Genomic DNA, 13,126 nt, shown 5'->3' on the forward strand with positions numbered 1-13,126 from the left:
TATTTGCCGTCATCGTGTGGCAAAATCCTGAACTAGATAAATAATTTTGCATGTAAGTGCAACAACAACGATTTGAGCCAGATAAATCCAGATAGAAGTCTGGTTCAATTTGTGAGCCAGATAATTTGTTAATTACTTCTTTTTAGTTTGGCAATGCTGCCTTTAATAAACCTACTTTTCCAAAAATAGATGTCGCTGCTTAGACTTTCGCCGTATGAGTTAAATGAAAAACAGCGGCGACATCTGCCTATCACATGTGCGAAAATTTCACGACATCTTCTTCTCAAGTCTCTCAATGATACAGAGCATTCCCGTGAGAATTGAGCGTGAGCCGGAGCGGGAGCTGTAAAACTCACTGGATGAAGGCAATTTTGTCAGCCGGTTCGTGCTTGATAGACTATGTAGAGCAGCTGATGATTGTTGACATCGTTAGAAAATACACGTGCAGATATCGCTGATATTTTTATCTTCTAGGCTTCTTTTACTAACGCAGTTTTTATCAGATTTAATAAATATTTCTTCTAATAGGATTCTTTTTTCCCAACTTTTCTCTCTGGCCAATACTTTGGTTCCTTCGAAATCAAATCTATGTCCAAAAGTAATAGCGAGTGCACTTTTTGCGTTTGTATAAATGTTGAGATGTAGTGCCTATGTAACTATTTCTTCGTTAGCAGTCGATGCAGTCTATTTTGTATACAACGTTCTTTCCTTTCTTTGTAGGTATTTTGTCTTTAATCTTGTTGTACATTTTCCCAACATTGTTTTTATATTTGTACGCAAAACGGACTTTGGCAGTGATACAAAGTAATACAAAGCAAAAGTTGGTAATAAAAAAAAAAAAATGTGCAAGTATATAAAAAAAGGTGTATGTACGTAAAATGTGTGTAGGCATGAATTTATGTGTGGACATATATACATATGTTCGTTGTTGCTTTACTTTGCAAACTCTTACTCTATTTTTTTCAAGATTAGTAATCTTAACCAATATATGTACATACGCATATAATTATTCGAGATGCACTCACCAGTCTCAACTTCTCCAACGGCGCCGCTGCAGTTGAGTTGTTTAGCTGAAAAATGCTGAAAAAAATTACTCTTAACATGCATACATACGCTCACCGTCGCCACCCACAATCACTCAACCAAGATCACTCGCTAGTCATTTTTGGTAATGAGTGCTTTGGTAGTATCAAGTCTACCAGAGCACAGTGTTTCGTGTAGAACAAGCTAGATGGACAAAAACAAAGTTCTTATTCCAAGAAAAGTGTAATGAGAAATGAATGAAAACAAACAAAATAACGGGGTTTTTGCTTTTTTTGAGATTTTTGCTCATATATATTGAGTAATTGAAGTAAGAAGGCAGGAGTGGCCGTAAAATGCATTGATTAATTTGCAAAATTCTTGTAGAATATTAAGATTCATATTTCTTTTAAGTGAACACTTTTACATAATTTTTTTGATGGATTCTAAGCTCGAAGGTAAGTAAAATTTTTTAATAGTAATTCTTTCATAATTAGAGTATTTTCAATATATTTAACATTCCGTTATTAAGAAGAAAAGGTATTTTTTACCTATATTTTTAAATTTAGGGACAAAAAAGTTACATACATCCGCGGACATCCGGGCTTAATTTTACATATGTTATAGTCGCAAGTATTCTCTAATAGTCGAAAGAAAAAATCATCGCGAATTCTTTGCACATCTATTTTTAATTTTTTTTTGTAGATTTAGTTATCTCTACATATCAAATAGGATGTATGTACGTACCAGCTCCGACGAGATATTTGAACCTTTAAAGCTGATCTACAAACGGAAAAACCAATTCCCTGGTACAGGGAACAAACACGTAGCCATAAAACATACAAAAATAAACGCGCAAGGTCAACAAGAGCACACCAAAAGCAAAAAGGCGAAGATCATTGACTTCAACCTGCCACAACCTACCGCACCAGTCACCAAGGCATAAAAACAGGTACATACAATGGATTGATGAAGATAAACCAAAACCAGGTTTCGGCAATACCAATGACGGCAACACTGCTCGTAGGTTTTTCGAAAATTCTGAGGCTAGTGCTGAGATTACGGGATTGGATGTAACGCTCATCAAAAGATTCGACACTCTCCTTCGCGCATTATCATCTGGGTACAATACAAATATCCAAAGATTTGAAAAATTGGCGGTCGAGGCTAAAAAACTATACATAGATCTCTATCCATGGTTTAATATGCTTGTTACAGTTCATAAATTCTTAGTGCATAGTACTGATATTATAAAATCAGCAATTTTACCTATTGGTCAATTTTCCGAGGAAGCACAGGAAGCCAGTAACAAAGATTTGAGACGATTCAGGGATTATAACACACAAAAGCAGACGCGTGAAGCCACGAATAGAGATCTTATGAATATGTTGCTATATCGGATCCTTTAGTTAACAGTTTTAGGGAGATACCTAAAAAAAATTTAAAAGTCTGACTTCAGAAGTCTTAAATTTACTGTCCCCCGATAATGTTGAGGAGTCAATAAATACCCCAGTTGTTTCAAGCTTTCACAGTAGTGTTGCTGATGTTCATGACTATTCCACAAGTGACTCATCCAATGAAAGTGATGATAGCGAATAATAACATAATTATAAAAGATAACCTACCCTATAACTTTTTGTTGGATCAGGTTTTATTCAATTTAAATCTATTGTCTTTTCTACTTTGTATGATACTTTACTTTTAAGTTTTTGTAATAAGTAATTTTGACATAATTAATTTAATTATTTACATTGTTATTATTATTATTGTAATTCACTTTTACATTCCTGACTGGTACTATAAAATAATTCTGTAAAAATTGTAGTGCCAGGATAAATACTCAAATAAATACAAAATATGTATGTACATATGTACAGTCACTCACACAAATAAGTAGACACCCTTTTTCGGATAATTCTTACAATTTTCGCTTTCGCAAATTTATTTTAACTAATTTCCCATAAGAAAATTTGTTCCGATCTATAACAAAAACTAAATTATATTTAAAAAATTCGACGAATTTTCATAAAAAATTAAAATTTTTTTTTTCCGAATTTTTAGAATTTTTTAGAGTATTGAGATTTGTATTCCATTCAATTTAAGTACAATAAAGTAATATTCTTAAGTCCTTTACATTTTTTTGGATCTATGTCACTTATTCACATGAGTTACTGTATATGAAATAAGCAAATGTATGCATATGAATTAAAATTTTGGAAAAAAATAAAAAAAAGAACATATGGCTGACAAAAATGACGTAGATGACTGCATATGAAACGGAAAATCTCATAAAATAATTTTGTCCAGCTAGCTTGTTCTACACGAAACACTGTGAAGCGTGCTGATTAAGTGTAAAAATATTTAAAAAAATGTATATTAGACGAGGAAAAAGTTATTAGTGCTGAAGGCACCCTATCACATGCATAATCTCGGGGTGTGAAGCCAACCAAAAAAGGTATGTTGGAATTGATTTTCCAAATAATCGTAAAAAAAAAATAAATAATAAAAAAATCTAAATTGAAAATTCGAAATTTTTTAGTTGGTGCTACCATAGATAGCAGAAAACATGTACGAAAAAAGAAATGTGTATATGGTAGAAGATAAAGATATCAAAAGATAAAAAAATGGAATGTCAAACCGAAAAAAAATTAAAAAAAAAGAAAATGGAGAACATAAAGGAAAAAGAAGGATGGAGGAAGAAGTGCCACCATTAACTCTTGAAATATGGAGTTAAGGTAAAACTCGAAAATTATATGTTCGAAAAATAAATGCTTGACCCACAAAGTGACTACCCTTCTGCCCGTTCCCTAACAAAATTATGCCCCTTATAACAATATCTAAATAAATGTAATAATATATACAAAATATACAACAATCATAATATGACTAAATGTGTTGTTGGAAAAGCTCCTCTCTACGCTGGTGTTAGTTGTTACTTGTGTTACCAAGATATGTTACTAGCGCAAAAATGGATACAAGCTGTCGCCAAAATTTATTGTGGTTGTTGCTGGTATTTTTTTTTTTCTTTATAATTGTCGTTGCAGATGTTGCCCGTTTTGCCAAAATCGTATTGTATTTTTTTTGGTGTATGTGGTATCGTGGCTGTTTGGCTGTTGTTGTAGCCGTGCTTCGCGCCATAAGTGAGTCGACGCTCTTAAAGACCGGCTGTGCAAAAATAATTTAAAATTCTGATATGTAAAACCAAATGTCAATAACACTTGAAGCAAAACATTATTCATAAACACAAGCGCATAACCATACAAATGTACATATATATTGTACTTCAAAAAAAAGTTTTGTACAAACAAGGGAACAATAGAAAAAAAAATAAAAATATGTCAACACAAAAAATCACACATGGCAAGCAAATGTAAACGGATATAAAAATAAGTAAACAACGCTTCCCGCTCAATATCAAATTACCGCAAGACAATAAATTACAATAGCAAACTAAAAATCAATTAAAATTTAGTAAACTCTACATGGTCATTAAATCAATACATACAATTGTTCTCAAGTGTATGCGATTCTTCTTAAAGGTGGATGATGTGGTATGACCGCATTACAAGATATTTGTACTTATGTACACGCCAGAATATGTCTAACTTGAAATGCATAAACAAATGAATTTCACTTTCGAACACACACGAATTACTCATAGCGGCATAACTAAGTTACATTGAACCCAGCGGGGAGCCATATACATTTACAGTTGCTTAACCCGTAAACATAACTGAATGACAACATCAGTTTGTCGGTGCGACTGACCAAATATTATTACATAGTTAGGTAATAATAATATTGTACTGAATATATATGGGGTATTCCATCCCATTTCGACCAATTTTGAACCCGACCCCTTTAGAATTGGCTGTAAGTTTTTCTTCTTTTTCTAGCTTACGAAAGACGTTTTTCAAATTTTTTCATCCAACTCAAAAAAAGTTATGAATTTTAAAAAAAACACCGTTTTTGTTTTTAAAATGCTATAACTTTTCAAAAATTTACCGTTTGGGATCTTTTTTTTGTTTAGAAATTTGTTTTTAAATGTACTTTTCGGAAAAAATACAAAAAATTTTTTAATGTTTTTTTTGTAATTTTTCAGTTTTTCGAGATTTTTCGAATTTCGCCCTTTTTTTCATAAAAAACTTCAATCAATTCTGCAATCATCCCGACTAATCCCGGAGTGGACCGAGAATTTTTTTTTATTTAATGGAAAAAAAACTTTAAAATTTTTTTTGTGTTTTTTTCCGAAAAGTACATTTAAAAACATATTTAAAAAAAAAAATATGATCCCAAACGGCCAATTTTTGAAAAAGTTATAGCATTTTGAAAAAAACACCGTTATCCAACTTAAAATAAGTTTTAAATATTTTGAAAAAAAAATGCTATAACTTTTTCAAAAATTGTCCGTTTGGGATCATTTTTTTTAAATATTTTTTTAAATGTACTTTTCGGAAAAAATAAAAAAAAAATTTTAAAGTTTTCTTTTTTCAATTAAATAAAAAAAAAAAAAAATTTCTCGGCCCACTCCGGGATTAGTAGGGATGATTGCAGAATTGATTGAAGTTTTTTATGAGAAAAAAAGGGTGAAATTCGAAAAATCGCGAAAAACTGAAAAATTACAAAAAAAACTTTAAAAATTTTTTTGTATTTTTTCCGAAAAGTACATTTAAAAACAAATTAAAAAAAAAAGATCCCAAACGGTCAATTTTTGAAAAAGTTATAGCATTTTGAAAACAAAAACGGTGTTTTTTTAAAAATTCGTAACTTTTTTTGAGTTTGATGAATAAATTTGAAAAACTTCTGAAAAACGTTTTTCGTAAGCTAGAAAAAGAAGCAAAATTTTCAGCCAATTCTAAAGGGGTCGGGTTCAAAATTGGTCGAAATGGGATGGAATACCCCATATATAAAAATAGAATGTAGTTATTTTTAGTGTGAAAATATTGTACAAATATGTTGTCATAGTATTGTAAGTAGAATTCCTATAAAAGGCAAAGCATTTTTTTAATAAAGAAGAATTATAAATCTGATGTTTGCGCTGAACATTAGCGCCAACAAAAATCATTTTGTTTTAAATCTAAAAGCATACATTTTACATGGCGATCCTGCCATCGTTTTAAATCCGGTAAATATTGTACAAAAGTTCGGATATCAAAGAGTGGCTTTACTTGCTTTTTTCGCTGCAAAATTTTTATAATAATATCAAAATTTAACTTTTCTTGCCAAAACGGATTCAACACAAAGCGTGACAAGTCCTGAAACTTGCACTTGAGATGAACACGATCTATGAAGGTGTTTGATTTTGAAAGGACGCTGAAGGAACGTTCTTCTCTTGCTACAGTGACAGGTATAGTTCAAAAGATACGTAAAGCAACACAAATATTGGGGGAAATCGTATACAGTTTTTGAGCATATGTAGTTGGCATTTAGCAATTCCAATGGTGACAGACCTTTATCAAAATTTGCTTCGTAAATGTGTTTCAAGGGAATTATTTCGCATTCTAAGCTTTGAGAAATGTCCGACTTGTATTTTTCGACAAATTTTGCTGCGCTCGCCAGAACCGTGCTTTCATTCATGTTTTCAAATTGCCACAAAAAGGAAAACGTCTCGTTTAAATTTCTCATAGCTGCAAATCGTTCAGTAATGCCAGTGATTACCGAATCGACGATCACCAATTGTTTTTAAAATCAGACTCTGGATCATCCGTAATTACATCATTTCCATTATCTTCAAAACGTCTTTTCGGTTTTCTCATTCGAATGTCCGGAGACTTCGGCGAGACGTTCAATTGAATAGCAACTGTTTTGCATTTGTTTAAAATTGTTTCTCATTGGTTCCTGTTCAACTTCAAGTCAGCTAATAAGGCATCTAGTGTCGGACCTCAACATCTATGGTGGCGTCTCTAGCTTGGAGGACCACGTTTCTTTCATTAATGTTAGTCAGTATTTTGAATCAAATTGAGGACCGCAAGATGCATTCGAACTTGTTGATGTACTTGAGAATGCCGGTAACATCACCGTATGCTTGCGCAGTCAAATTTGGATTTTGGCTGAAAGACAATGAAGAAAGCTGGGTACATTTTTTTTGAGGATGTCCCATCGTTGTGGAGTGCTGCCGAAAATAGCAAAACATTTTTGTACAACTCCGAAAAAAGTAATTGCAACCGCACAAAATTCTGCAGCATCAACACCACATACATTGAGACTGTGCGTTGCACAACGCGAGTAATCAGTATTCGAGTTTTTTGTCGAGAATGTGACGTAGTGTTCCGTTGTAAGATTCTTTCATATTGGCGCCGTTATCGTACCCTTCTGCACGACAATCTTGAATCAAGTATGGCAAATTAGATCAGCGATTTTCTGACCAGTTTTTTGGTTACAATTCACGAAAGACAAAAACCCGTTCTTGAATTGTAAAATTTGTTGCTTTCGAATTGAAACGGAGTTAGCGCAAAATGAACGTAGTCAACGTTACTAGCATCAGGCATAATATCAACGATAAAGGCAAAATACTTGGCTTTCTTGCCTTTATCTAATATAGTTTCCCTCACGTGCTTTGCACAAATTTCTATAAACTCGTTCTGAATGTCTGGGAAAGATAGTGAACTTGTAAACGTCTGTGCTGCTGTTGTGGAATCCTAACTTTCTCCAAATTATCTCTAAGTATCGGATCATAATGGCTTATGAGATCTTAGATGCCCACAAAATATCCATCGTTTCGTTCACCAAGATATATACCTTCGCCTTGAAAGCCGGACCTCTTTCACCCAAAATTCTATATAAAATTTCTTTCCACTTTTGAGTTTCAGCGATTAGCTGTTCATTGATATGTGTATCAATTGTAGCCTCCTTTTTATACTCAGTTGAGCAGAGCTCACAGATTATATTAACTTTGATTGGATAACGGTTGGTTGTACAGGTATAAAGGAATCGAGATAGATATAGACTTCCATAAATCAAAATCATCAGGATCGAAACAAAATTTGATTGAGCCATGTCCGTCCGTCCGTTAACACGATAACTTGAGTAAATTTTGAGGTATCTTGATGAGATTTGGTATGTAGGTTCCTGAGCACTCATCTCAGATCGCTATTTAAAATGAACGATATCGGACTATAACCGCGCCCACTTTTTCGATATCGAAAATTTCGAAAAACCGAAAAAGTGCGATAATTCATTACCAAAGACGGAAAAAGCTATGAAACTTGGTAGGTGAGTTGAACTTATAACGCAAAAAAGAAAATTAGTAAATAGTAATGAATTTTTCCGGTCAATTTATTTATAGAAGTAAATTTTGGTTAGGCTTTTTGACCAATGTATGTTAGATGCAAAATAAAAACTTTATTCCATCTTTCTACCCGACGTTTCGCTAGTCTCTCTAGCTTCTTCAGGGGGACATCTGTTTATTTAAGAAAAGACAACAAAAAACATTGAAATATGTGGTAAAAACCGAAATGAAAACTAATATTACATCACATTTCTATATACACATAAATACATGATAAATATCACAAATCACAAATAAACATGTAACACCCTAATGAAACATTTATCAAACTTACATATTTATATTGTTTTTAATATTAAATTATTCTAAAAAATGTTATTTGTACCATTCTTTTGTGGTATCATTGTCATACTAAACTAATAAATTTGACTATAGGCATAAAGTATAGGCAGCGGCGACGTCATCGGTATCTTTTTATTTATTGTTTTGTCTCTGTTTTGTAAAATTCTTAAGCTTTCCAATGTTAGTCTGGGTTTTCCTTGTTTGTTTTTATCAAGTATTCGTATATTCGCTAAATCAGCTGCATGGCTGTTTTCTGTTGTGTGCTGTGATAACGCCGTGCTTTGCTTCTTTTTCTTTATATCAGCTGTATGTTCTATGTCTGACTGAGATATATTTTGTTGCAGTCTTCGTTCTTATTGCCTTTGCATGTTATTTCGTAGACTACATTGCTTTGCTGTAGTTTTTCAGGAGGGGTTTTTGTTCTTGTAAATATCGTCGATAATGTTTGGTTTGATTTGTAGGCGAGTGATATTTTCAGTTTGTTGTTGGTGAGTGATTTGCTAAAGTTTTCTGTGAGTTTCGGTATGTATGTTACACTGAAATATTGTTTTGTTTCTCTCTCTTCTCGTCTTGTTTTACTTTGTATGCTGTTTATTTCAATTACTTTTGATTCAGTTAGAATTTTTATTAGGGTGCTCGGATAATTGCTATTTTTTAAAATTTCGTTCATTTTACTAATATTTTTGTTCCAAAAACTGTTTGTCGCTTATTGTTAGCACCGTGATATTCACAAGAACAAAAGCCCTACTGAAAAATTACTATTTAGGCAGGATGCCTTACTTTTTCCGCATCTGTCAGGCACGGAAAAGACAGGAATCGGGACATCCACCTTCCTCTACGAACCAGAATGTCAAATCCTGCCATGCCAAATCCAGCACAGGTGTGCTATTAGGAGCTGCTCGCGTACACATTCACCATAATGTTACCGACTTCTCCGCGCGGGCATTAATTGATTTTGGGTCTGAATGTTCCTTTATAACTGAAAGACTGAAACGCAGAATCAATTTGCCAGCGAGGAAAATTCATGCCCATGTTTCAGGCATCACCAATGCGGTGTCAGCTCAGGTGAAACAAGCATCCAACATCGAATTACGTTCACCAGTGGATCCGTGCTTCAGCCTGACTACACCTGTACTAGTTCTAGCGAAACTCACTGGGAATCTTCCATCCTGCCATATCAACGCAATGACTATGCAGGCATTCCCAGACTTGGTTTTGGCAGACAAGAGGTTCTACGTCAATGAAGACGTAGACCTCATACTTGGCGGAGACATATATCCCCAAATCATATTAAGTGGCCTCAAGAAAAACGTGCTTAACACACTTCTGGCCCAAGAGACAGTGTTCGGTTGGATACTAACCGGTCGAATAGAAGCACCAAATCCAACGAAGAGCATCATGTCTTTCTACAACGAAGTTGCGTTAGACAATCAATTAAAAGCTTTCTGGGAGGTAGAAAATGTACCAAAACATAAAATATTAAACGAAGATGAGAGGTATTGCGAAAAATTATTTAAAGAAACAACGAAACGTGATGAAGATGGAAGATACACCGTATCACTACCATTCAGGCAGGATTACCCTAAAAACATTAATTTAGGACCGTCCCTGAAACGCGCATGCTCTCAATTCTTCCGGAATGAGGGGCGGCTAATAAAAAACCCAGATTTAGGCAAAGAATATGTTCGAGTGTTGTCAGAATATGAAACGCTCGGACATATGAGAAAATTAAAAAAGAATATCCCATCCGACGATTCGGATCATTACTTCCTGCCCCACCACGCCGTTATTAAAGCGGAAAGTACCACTACAAAGGTACGCGTAGTATTCAATGCCTCGAGCTCTACGGCCAACGGGAAGAGCCTAAATGATATTCTACTCCCAGGCCCAGTTCTGCAAGCCGATCTACCCATCCTTATCTTACGATGGATACTATACCGTTTCGTCTTCAATAGCGATATCGAAAAGATGTATCGACAAATTTGGGTGAACGAAAATCACACCAAATTTCAACGCATTGTGTATCGCACTTCCCCGAATGACCCTATTAGTCTCTACGAATTAAAGACGGTTACCTTCGAAGTGAATCGCGCGCCATATCTCGCGATTAGAACGCTCCTACAACTAGCAGACGACGTCGCTAGCGGCTAGCATACTGCGAGAATACATGTATGTAGATGACATGTTAGCGGGTGGATATACGATCACATCGACCATTAAAGCCAGAGATGAAATTCGTCAAGTCCTACAATCCGCGGGCTTTCCACTTCGCAAATGGACATCCAATTCAGAGGACATTCTAAGGGACATCCCCAAAGCAGACCTCCTCATTGAAAACTTCCTGGCCTTCGAAGATACCAGTTCAGTTAAAGCATTAGGAATTCGATGGAATGCCCTCTCCGATTTATTTTATTTTAAAGCAGGGACGCTGGATAACCCGGAAAACATTACAAAGAGAGCGATACTATCAGCAATCGCCAAACTTTTCGATCCATTAGGGTGGCTGGCACCAATGGTCATTGTGGCAAAAATACTCATGCAGAGCATTTGGTTGGAAGGCACCGCTTGGGACGAACCAGTATCTACCAGTGCGCTGGAACGATGGAAAACCTTCACCGACCAATACCATGAAATCGATAAAATGAGGATACCTAGATGGGTCAACTTTTCACCAGGAACCGACATCGAGATCCATGGATTTTGTGACGCATCCGAGAAGGCTTTTGCAGCAGCCGTTTACATGCGCGTGAAAACGGATAATGACATCGGGACAAACCAACTTCTAGCCAAAACCCGAGTAGCCCCAGTGAAAACTCTTTCTCTTCCACGATTGGAACTTTGCGGAGCCGTGCTGTTAGCGGAAATCACCGAATCAATTTTCAGGAACGTCAAGTTGGGACCAGTGAAAGTGCACCTTTGGACGGATTAAACTATCGTCCTCGCATGGATAAGGAAACCGCTGTGTTCCTGGTCCACTTTCGTTGCACATCGGATCACCAAGATCATCGACATGGTCGGAAATAAGGACTGGTTGCATGTAAACTCAGAATCTAACCCAGCAGATTTAGGTAGCAGAGTATTACCTGCTTCTTAATTGGTCAACAATTCGTTGTGGTGGCAGGGACCTTCTTGGCTGCAAGAAGACACTTCCCAATGGCCAGCACAAGAAAGTGACTACATCACCTCCGTAGAGGAAAAGAGGGCGAAGACCTGCGCAACAACAACAGTAAATACTACCGATGTACTACCGCTTTTCAGACCTACCTAGGTCTTTACGGGTGCTCTCATACGTTATGAGGTTCTACCAAAGGACTCACCCCAAAACAAAAAAATCATTTCAGGTCGAGTCACCTTTAGTCTGATCTCCTGATGAGATCAAATCAGTAGCCCAACTCTTAATTAAAATCTATCGGAAACAACATTATAGTTCCGAATATAATGATCTAAAGGCCGGAAAACCAATTGCAGGGAAAAGTGCAATACTCTCACTTAATCCCTACTTAGACCAAGATGGCATCATTCGGGTAGGAGGGCGACTCGGGGCGTCAAAGGACTTAGCTTTTAATGAACGCCACCCAATCCTCCTCCCATACAACTGCAGGTTATCCCGTCTGACAGTCCTAATGTTTCATCAACAAAGTCTGCATGGGGAAAACCAACTCATGTTACGTCTGATACGCACCCAATATTGGATACCTAACATCAAAACCATGATTAGGGCAACAATTCACAATTGCAAAGTTTGCACTATACACCGAAAGCGTGCTCAGATTCAACTTATGGGTGTTCTCCCTCGCGAACGCACGACATTCAGCCGTGCATTCACGAATACTGGTGTCGACTTCGCCGGACCCTTCGACATCAAAAGTTACCGCGGTAGAGGATGTCGACTATCCAAAGGCTATATCTGCCTTTTCGTGTGTTTTTCCACACGGGCGATTCATCTGGAGGCCACTACTGACCTCAGCACCCCATCATTTCTTGCGGCTTTTGCCCGTTTTATATCTAGACACGGATGCCCCAAAAACGTCTACTCCGACAACGGTACAAACTTTGTCGGAGCTTCACGATCCCTACGATCGGAATTCAAAACTTTCATTTCACTAGCCCGAGACAATGCTGTCTCGAAGTACAGCCACCAGTCACTCACTTGGCATTTCATCCCTGCGGGCGCTCCCCATATGGGAGGGCTGTGGGAGGCTGGAGTGAAAAGCTTCAAAAGCCACTTCAAAAAGATAGCCTCACCACACAAATTCACATTTGAGGAATTCTATACACTCTTGTGCCGCATCGAGGCATGCCTGAACTCGCGGCCGCTCAGCCCGGCATCCAATGACCCAACGGACCGTGAGCCGCTTACCCCAGGCCACTTCCTCACAGGCAGCCACCTACTGGCTCCGCCAGAACCAGATGCGAGTGCGAGCTCTGCCTCGATGATCAATCGGTGGCAGAAACTCAAAGCCCTCCATCACACTTTTTGTAAACGATGGAAGGTGGAATATCTATCCGAACTTCAAAAACGGGTGAAGTGGAAGC

General features: G+C 36.5%; 1 protein-coding gene across 1 annotated transcript in view; it reads left to right on the forward strand.

The window, feature by feature from the left end:
• The first annotated feature begins 6,019 nt into the window (after window positions 1–6,019).
• LOC137242434 (uncharacterized) overlaps window positions 6,020–13,126 on the forward strand; it is a 105,893-nt gene continuing 98,786 nt past the window's right edge. Inside the window, exon 1 of the mRNA XM_067769720.1 lies at window positions 6,020–6,145. The gene's annotated coding sequence lies outside the window, so the exon portion shown is untranslated. The remainder of the gene's footprint in view (window positions 6,146–13,126) is intronic.

Source organism: Eurosta solidaginis, chromosome 2 (genome assembly GCF_040869045.1).
Source record: "Eurosta solidaginis isolate ZX-2024a chromosome 2, ASM4086904v1, whole genome shotgun sequence".
In the NCBI taxonomy this organism is placed as follows: domain Eukaryota; kingdom Metazoa; phylum Arthropoda; class Insecta; order Diptera; family Tephritidae; genus Eurosta; species Eurosta solidaginis.